This window comes from Quercus robur, chromosome 6 (genome assembly GCF_932294415.1).
Source record: "Quercus robur chromosome 6, dhQueRobu3.1, whole genome shotgun sequence".
Taxonomy (NCBI): Eukaryota; Viridiplantae; Streptophyta; class Magnoliopsida; order Fagales; family Fagaceae; genus Quercus; species Quercus robur.
In genome coordinates this window covers 48,955,158-48,965,919 of record NC_065539.1, presented here as the reverse complement: position 1 = coordinate 48,965,919, position 10,762 = coordinate 48,955,158, and positions in this window count along the sequence as shown.

The window sequence follows — 10,762 nt, the reverse complement described above, 5'->3', positions numbered from 1 at the left end:
CTCAAGTTACACTTGATGTAACTCTAAAAAATGTCACACAAACTAATAACTTATTTTTGAATTCATATTTTTAAAATCCAACCGTAGGATCACATTTTCTATATGTTTTTAACATGCATGCCAATTTTCTTGCCAATCGGATGTAATTTACCCTTTGATCTTTAAACTCATCTTTTATGCGTTATTTTAAACTACGAAAACTTGAATTTAAACAACTGATTGATGGCATAGCTATTAATCTTTGATCACCTTGAAATTTTGTAAGCATGAAAAATATATGAAGATAATGTAATCTAACGGTATATTTGTCAAAATTCACATCGAATTAAGAAATATAAGATTGGGCTCAACTTACACTTGATGTAACTCTAAAAAATGTCACACAAACTAATAACTTATTTTTGAATTCATATTTTTAAAATCCAACCGTAGGATCACAATTTCTATATGTTTTTAACATGCATGCCAATTTTCTTGCCAATCGGATGTAATTTACCCTTTGATCTTTAAACTCATCTTTTATGCGTTATTTTAAACTACGAAAACTTGAATTTAAACAACTGATTGATGGCATAGCTATTAATCTTTGATCACCTTGAAATTTTGTAAGCATGAAAAATATATGAAGATAATGTAATCTAACGGTATATTTGTCAAAATTCACATCGAATTAAGAAATATAAGATTGGGCTCAAGTTACACTTGATGTAACTCTAAAAAATGTCACACAAACTAATAACTTATTGTTGAATTCATATTTTGAAAATCCAACCGTTGGATCACATTTTCTATATGTTCTTAACATGCATGTCAATTTTCATGCCAATCGGATGTAATTTACCCTTGATCTTTAAACTCATCCTTTATGCGTTATTTTAAACTACGAAAACTTGAATTTAAACAATTGATTGATGACATAGCTATTAATTTTTGATCACCTTGAAATTTTGTAAGCATGAAAAATATATAAAGATAATGTAATCTAACGGTATATTTGTCAAAATTCACATCGAATTAAGAAATATAAGATTGGGCTCAAGTTACACTTGATGTAACTCTAAAAAATGTCACACAAACTAATAACTTATTGTTGAATTCATATTTTTAAAATCCAACCGTAGTATCACATTTTCTATATGTTTTTAACATGCATGCCAATTTTCTTGCCAATCGGATGTAATTTACCCTTTGATCTTTAAACTCATCTTTTATGCGTTATTTTAAACTACGAAAACTTGAATTTAAACAACTGATTGATGGCATAGCTATTAATCTTTGATCACCTTGAAATTTTGTAAGCATGAAAAATATATGAAGATAATGTAATCTAACGGTATATTTGTCAAAATTCACATCGAATTAAGAAATATAAGATTGGGCTCAAGTTACACTTGATGTAACTCTAAAAAATGTCACACAAACTAATAACTTATTGTTGAATTCATATTTTGAAAATCCAACCGTTGGATCACATTTTCTATATGTTCTTAACATGCATGTCAATTTTAATGCCAATCGGATGTAATTTACCCTTGATCTTTAAACTCATCCTTTATGCGTTATTTTAAACTACGAAAACTTGAATTTAAACAATTGATTGATGACATAGCTATTAATTTTTGATCACCTTGAAATTTTGTAAGCATGAAAAATATATAAAGATAATGTAATCTAACGGTATATTTGTCAAAATTCACATCGAATTAAGAAATATAAGATTGGGCTCAAGTTACACTTGATGTAACTCTAAAAAATGTCACACAAACTAATAACTTATTGTTGAATTCATATTTTTAAAATCCAACCGTAGTATCACATTTTCTATATGTTTTTAACATGCATGCCAATTTTCTTGCCAATTGGATGTAATTTACCCTTTGATCTTTAAACTCATCTTTTATGCGTTATTTTAAACTACGAAAACTTGAATTTAAACAACTGATTGATGGCATAGCTATTAATCTTTGATCACCTTGAAATTTTGTAAGCATGAAAAATATATAAAGATAATGTAATCTAACGGTATATTTGTCAAAATTCACATCGAATTAAGAAATATAAGATTGGGCTCAAGTTACACTTGATGTAACTCTAAAAAACGTCACACAAACTAATAACTTATTGTTGAATTCATATTTTTAAAATCCAACCGTTGGATCACATTTTCTATATGTTCTTAACGTGCATGTCAATTTTCATGCCAATCGGATGTAATTTACCCTTTGATCTTTAAACTCATCCTTTATGCGTTATTTTAAACTACGAAAACTTGAATTTAAACAATTTATTGATGACATAGCTATTAATTTTTGATCACCTTGAAATTTTGTAAGAATGAAAAATATATGAAGATAATGTAATCTAACAGTAAATTTGTCAAAATTCACATCGAATTAAGAAATATAAGATTGGGTTCAAGTTACACTTGATGTAACTCTAAAAAATGTCACACAAACTAATAACTTATTGTTGAATTCATATTTTGAAAATCCAACCGTTGGATCACATTTTCTATATGTTTTTAACATGCATGCCAATTTTCTTGCCAATCGGATGTAATTTACCCTTTGATCTCTAAACTCATCTTTTATGCGTTATTTTAAATTACGAAAACTTGAATTAAAACAATTGATTGATGACATAGCTATTAATTTTTGATCACCTTGAAATTTTGTAAGCATGAAAAATATATGAAGATAAAGTAATCTAACGGTAGATTTGTCAAAATTCACATCGAATTAAGAAATATAAGATTGGGCTCAAGTTACACTTGATGTAACTCTAAAAAATGTCACACAAACTAATAACTTATTGTTGAATTCATATTTTGAAAATCCAACCGTTGGATCACATTTTCTATATGTTCTTAACGTGCATGCCAATTTTCATGCCAATCGGATGTAATTTACCCTTTGATCTTTAAATTCATCTTTTATGCGTTATTTTAAATTACGAAAACTTGAATTAAAACAATTGATTGATGACATAGCTATTAATCTTTGATCACCTTGAAATTTTTTAAGCATGAAAAATATATGAGTATAATGTAATCTATCGGTAGATTTGTTAAAATTCACATCGAATTAAGAAATATAAGATTGGGTTCAAGTTACACTTGATGTAACTCTAAAAAATATCACACAAACTAATAACTTATTGTTGAATTCATATTTTGAAAATCCAACCGTTGGATCACATTTTATATATGTGTTTAACATGCATGCCAATTGTCTTGCCAATCGGATGTAATTTACCCTTTGATCTTTAAACTCATCTTTTATGCGTTATTTTAAACTACGAAAACTTGAATTTAAACAACTGATTGATGGCATAGCTATTAATCTTTGATCACCTTGAAATTTTGTAAGCATGAAAAATATATGAAGATAATGTAATCTAACGGTATATTTGTCAAAATTCACATCGAATTAAGAAATATAAGATTGGGCTCAAGTTACACTTGATGTAACTCTAAAAAATGTCACACAAACTAATAACTTATTGTTGAATTCATATTTTGAAAATCCAACCGTTGGATCACATTTTCTATATGTTCTTAACGTGCATGTCAATTTTCATGCCAATCGGATGTAATTTACCCTTTGATCTTTAAACTCATCCTTTATGCGTTATTTTAAACTACGAAAACTTGAATTTAAACAATTGATTGATGACATAGCTATAAATTTTTGATCACCTTGAAATTTTGTAAGCATGAAAAATATATAAAGATAATTTAATCTAACGGTATATTTGTCAAAATTCACATCGAATTAAGAAATATAAGATTGGGCTCAAGTTACACTTGATGTAACTCTAAAAAATGTCACACAAACTAATAACTTATTTTTGAATTCATATTTTTAAAATCCAACCGTAGGATCACATTTTCTATATGTTTTTAACATGCATGCCAATTTTCTTGCCAATCGGATGTAATTTACCCTTTGATCTTTAAACTCATCTTTTATGCGTTATTTTAAACTACGAAAACTTGAATTTAAACAACTGATTGATGGCATAGCTATTAATCTTTGATCACCTTGAAATTTTGTAAGCATGAAAAATATATGAAGATAATGTAATCTAACGGTATATTTGTCAAAATTCACATCGAATTAAGAAATATAAGATTGGGCTCAAGTTACACTTGATGTAACTCTAAAAAATGACACACAAACTAATAACTTATTTTTGAATTCATATTTTTAAAATCCAACCGTAGGATCACATTTTCTATATGTTTTTAACATGCATGCCAATTTTCTTGCCAATCGGATGTAATTTACCCTTTGATCTTTAAACTCATCTTTTATGCGTTATTTTAAACTACGAAAACTTGAATTTAAACAACTGATTGATGGCATAGCTATTAATCTTTGATCACCTTGAAATTTTGTAAGCATGAAAAATATATGAAGATAATGTAATCTAACGGTATATTTGTCAAAATTCACATCGAATTAAGAAATATAAGAGTGGGCTCAAGTTACACTTGATGTAACTCTAAAAAATGTCACACAAACTAATAACTTATTGTTGAATTCATATTTTGAAAATCCAACCGTTGGATCACATTTTCTATATGTTCTTAACATGCATGTCAATTTTCATGCCAATCGGATGTAATTTACCCTTGATCTTTAAACTCGTCCTTTATGCGTTATTTTAAACTACGAAAACTTGAATTTAAACAATTGATTGATGACATAGCTATTAATTTTTGATCACCTTGAAATTTTGTAAGCATGAAAAATATATAAAGATAATGTAATCTAACGGTATATTTGTCAAAATTCACATCGAATTAAGAAATATAAGATTGGGCTCAAGTTACATTTGATGTAACTCTAAAAAATGTCACACAAACTAATAACTTATTGTTGAATTCATATTTTGAAAATCCAACCGTAGTATCACATTTTCTATATGTTTTTAACATGCATGCCAATTTTCTTGCCAATCGGATGTAATTTACCCTTTGATCTTTAAACTCATCTTTTATGCGTTATTTTAAACTACGAAAACTTGAATTTAAACAACTGATTGATGGCATAGCTATTAATCTTTGATCACCTTGAAATTTTGTAAGCATGAAAAATATATGAAGATAATGTAATCTAACGGTATATTTGTCAAAATTCACATGGAATTAAGAAATATAAGATTGGGCTCAAGTTACACTTGATGTAACTCTAAAAAATGTCACACAAACTAATAACTTATTGTTGAATTCATATTTTGAAAATCCAACCGTTGGATCACATTTTCTATATGTTCTTAACATGCATGTCAATTTTCATGCCAATCGGATGTAATTTACCCTTGATCTTTAAACTCATCCTTTATGCGTTATTTTAAACTACGAAAACTTGAATTTAAACAATTGATTGATGACATAGCTATTAATTTTTGATCACCTTGAAATTTTGTAAGCATGAAAAATATATAAAGATAATGTAATCTAACGGTATATTTGTCAAAATTCACATCGAATTAAGAAATATAAGATTGGGCTCAAGTTACACTTGATGTAACTCTAAAAAATGTCACACAAACTAATAACTTATTGTTGAATTCATATTTTTAAAATCCAACCGTAGTATCACATTTTCTATATGTTTTTAACATGCATGCCAATTTTCTTGCCAATTGGATGTAATTTACCCTTTGATCTTTAAACTCATCTTTTATGCGTTATTTTAAACTACGAAAACTTGAATTTAAACAACTGATTGATGGCATAGCTATTAATCTTTGATCACCTTGAAATTTTGTAAGCATGAAAAATATATAAAGATAATGTAATCTAACGGTATATTTGTCAAAATTCACATCGAATTAAGAAATATAAGATTGGGCTCAAGTTACACTTGATGTAACTCTAAAAAATGTCACACAAACTAATAACTTATTGTTGAATTCATATTTTTAAAATCCAACCGTTGGATCACATTTTCTATATGTTCTTAACGTGCATGTCAATTTTCATGCCAATCGGATGTAATTTACCCTTTGATCTTTAAACTCATCTTTTATGCGTTATTTTAAACTATGAAAACTTGAATTTAAACAACTGATTGATGGCATAGCTATTAATCTTTGATCACCTTGAAATTTTGTAAGCATGAAATATATATGAAAATAATGTAATCTAATGGTAGATTTTTCAAAATTCACATCGAATTAAGAAATATAAGATTGGGTTCAAGTTACATTTGATGTAACTCTAAAAAATGTCACACAAACTAATAACTTATTGTTGAATTCATATTTTGAAAATCCAACCGTTGGATCACATTTTCTATATGTTCTTAACGTGCATGTCAATTTTCATGCCAATCGGATGTAATTTACCCTTTGATCTTTAAACTCATCTTTTATGCGTTATTTTAAACTACGAAAACTTGAATTTAAACAATTGATTGATGACATAGCTATTAATTTTTGATCACCTTGAAATTTTGTAAGCATGAAAAATATATGAAGATAATGTAATCTAACGGTAAATTTGTCAAAATTCACATCGAATTAAGAAATATAAGATTGGGTTCAAGTTACACTTGATGTAACTCTAAAAAATGTCACACAAACTAATAACTTATTGTTGAATTCATATTTTGAAAATCCAACCGTTGGATCACATTTTCTATATGTTCTTAACGTGCATGTCAATTTTCATGCCAATCGGATGTAATTTACCCTTTGATCTTTAAACTCATCTTTTATGCGTTATTTTAAACTACGAAAACTTGAATTTAAACAATTTATTGATGACATAGCTATTAATTTTTGATCACCTTGAAATTTTGTAAGAATGAAAAATATATGAAGATAATGTAATCTAACAGTAAATTTGTCAAAATTCACATCGAATTAAGAAATATAAGATTGGGTTCAAGTTACACTTGATGTAACTCTAAAAAATGTCACACAAACTAATAACTTTTTGTTGAATTCATATTTTGAAAATCCAACCGTTGGATCACATTTTCTATATGTTTTTAACATGCATGCCAATTTTCTTGCCAATCGGATGTAATTTACCCTTTGATCTTTAAACTCATCTTTTATGCGTTATTTTAAATTACGAAAACTTGAATTAAAAAAATTGATTGATGACATAGGTATTAATTTTTGATCACCTTGAAATTTTGTAAGCATGAAAAATATATGAAGATAAAGTAATCTAACGGTAGATTTGTCAAAATTCACATCGAATTAAGAAATATAAGATTGGGCTCAAGTTACACTTGATGTAACTCTAAAAATTGTCACACAAACTAATAACTTATTGTTGAATTCATATTTTGAAAATCCAACCGTTGGATCACATTTTTTATATGTTCTTAACGTGCATGTCAATTTTCATGCCAATCGGATGTAATTTACCCTTTGATCTTTAAACTCGTCTTTTATGCGTTATTTTATACTACGAAAACTTGAATTTAAACAATTGATTGATGACATAGCTATTAATTTTTGATCACCTTGAAATTTTGTAAGCATGAAAAATATATGAAGATAATGTAATCTAACGGTAAATTTGTCAAAATTCACATCGAATTAAGAAATATAAGATTGGGTTCAAGTTACACTTGATGTAACTCTAAAAAATGTCACACAAACTAATAACTTATTGTTGAATTCATATTTTGAAAATCCAACCGTTGGATCACATTTTCTATATGTTCTTAACGTGCATGTCAATTTTCATGCCAATCGGATGTAATTTACCCTTTGATCTTTAAACTCATCCTTTATGCGTTATTTTAAACTACGAAAACTTGAATTTAAACAATTTATTGATGACATAGCTATTAATTTTTGATCACCTTGAAATTTTGTAAGAATGAAAAATATATGAAGATAATGTAATCTAACAGTAAATTTGTCAAAATTCACATCGAATTAAGAAATATAAGATTGGGTTCAAGTTACACTTGATGTAACTCAAAAAAATGTCACACAAACTAATAACTTATTGTTGAATTCATATTTTGAAAATCCAACCGTTGGATCACATTTTCTATATGTTTTTAACATGCATGCCAATTTTCTTGCCAATCGGATGTAATTTACCCTTTGATCTCTAAACTCATCTTTTATGCGTTATTTTAAATTACGAAAACTTGAATTAAAACAATTGATTGATGACATAGCTATTAATTTTTGATCACCTTGAAATTTTGTAAGCATGAAAAATATATGAAGATAAAGTAATCTAACGGTAGATTTGCCAAAATTCACATCGAATTAAGAAATATAAGATTGGGCTCAAGTTACACTTGATGTAACTCTAAAAAATGTCACACAAACTAATAACTTATTTTTGAATTCATATTTTGAAAATCCAACCGTTGGATCACATTTTCTAAATGTTCTTAACGTGCATGCCAATTTTCATGCCAATCGGATGTAATTTACCCTTTGATCTTTAAATTCATCTTTTATGCGTTATTTTAAATTACGAAAACTTGAATTAAAACAATTGATTGATGACATAGCTATTAATCTTTGATCACCTTGAAATTTTTTAAGCATGAAAAATATATGAGTATAATGTAATCTATCGGTAGATTTGTTAAAATTCACATCGAATTAAGAAATATAAGATTGGGTTCAAGTTACACTTGATGTAACTCTAAAAAATATCGCACAAACTAATAACTTATTGTTGAATTCATATTTTGAAAATCCAACCGTTGGATCACATTTTATATATGTGTTTAACATGCATGCCAATTGTCTTGCCAATCGGATGTAATTTACCCTTTGATCTTTAAACTCATCTTTTATGCGTTATTTTAAACTACGAAAACTTGAATTTAAACAATTAATGGATGACATAGCTATTAATCTTTGATCACCTTGAAATTTTGTAAGCATGAAAAATATATGAAGATAATGTAATCTAACGGTAGATTTGTCAAAATTCACATCGAATTAAGAAATATAAGATTGGGTTCAAGTTACACTTGATGTAACTCTAAAAAATGTTACACAAACCAATAACTTATTGTTGAATTCAAATTTTGAAAATCCAATCGTTGGATCACATTTTCTATATGTTCTTAATATACGTGTCAATTTTCATGTCAATCGGGTATAATTTACTTTTTGATCTTCAAGTGGGAAGACGAAAAAATAGATTGAAATTTAAATGTCTATTGTGGCGGTCCAACCCGCTGCAAAAAGGAGTACATATTGCGGCGGGTCATTGACCCGCCGCTATATCTAGGCTTAATGCCGCTAAAACAGGTTTATTGTGGCGGGTCATTGGTCCACCGCTATAGTACGCCGCAAAATATTTGAGCTATTGCGGCGGGTCAATGACCCGCCGCTATATGTAAGCTGAATGCCGCTAAAACAAGTCTATTGCAGCGGGTCATTGGCCCACCGCTATAGTACGCCGCAAAATACTAGAGCTATTGCGGCGGTCATGTAGAACGCCGCAATAGATCTCATCTACAGCGGCGGGCCAAAAATGCGCCGCAATAGGCCCGCTGCAACAGCTCAGATTTCTTGTAGTGATACACATGAAAAAATATATTCTTTCTTTCAATGTATGTAGGCTTGACAGTATGTGACCCATAAACAAATGATCTTTTGAATTCAAATCAAGTAGAGAAAATATTTGAACACTTATTATCCATCATATCTCAAAAAAAATTTCTTCAATTCACACATAAAAAAACAGCATATACTAAAATGTACATAGGACTCAAAAATTAATCAATCAATTTTTAGATCAAGTTGAGTACCCAATTTAGCAAAGTGTATGCATGTTATGTGAGAAAACAATGAGAGATATGATTGCAAAACTACAAGATGGATACAAAAAATAATGCAATGTATGTGAATCCTAAACATAAATGATGCATGAAAAAAATTGGTCAAAAATCTAAAAACTGACAATTTTCCAGTTTCGATCGATCGAGCATCAATCGAATACCAATCAAGTTAGGCAAAAAGTCATGATTAAAAATCAAGGGATTTTCAATTGGTCAAAAAACACATTCGATTGATCGAAATTCTGAAAATTTGAATTTTTTGAAAAACTGCAGAAGATTATGCAGAAACAACTCAACTTGGGTAATTTCATGAATGAAATGCATGAGACTGGGTTTAAATATTTTTCAAAAAACATGAGTTTTCAACCCATAACTTCAAAACAAGGTTTTTAATCATCAAAAACACAATTTTTGCCAACCCTTAAACATATTTTGCATCAAACACCATAGAAAATATAATCTTGGATGGCCAAACTAGATTCACACACAATTTCATGTACAAAGCTTAGAAAAGAATAATTTGTGAAGTGTGTGCAACTAGTAACATCATAAGATACATGTGAGGTGATATGTAGATAGTAATCAATCACAATTTCTACAATATTTATCACATAAGTTTGAAAGAGACTATCACACAATGATTTACGTCATATAACTCTCACATCTCCTAGAAAACAAGCTTGCAATCATGTAAGTTTTTTGTTTTGCCTTATAATGTACACACCAATTTTATTTCAATGTGAAATTATTAGATTAGCCAGATAATGAACACACAAATTTTATTTCATTGTGAATTTATTATTGCCGAATAATGTACAAACCAATTTTTATCATTAATCCGAAACTACACCTTATGTTCTTTTTATGCATGTGTTACACTTTCTCGAGTACTAAATCTTATGATATGCATTACGGTGTTCATGATTGGCTAGTAAACAGTGGTGAGATGGTTATTTATGTCTTTCTCA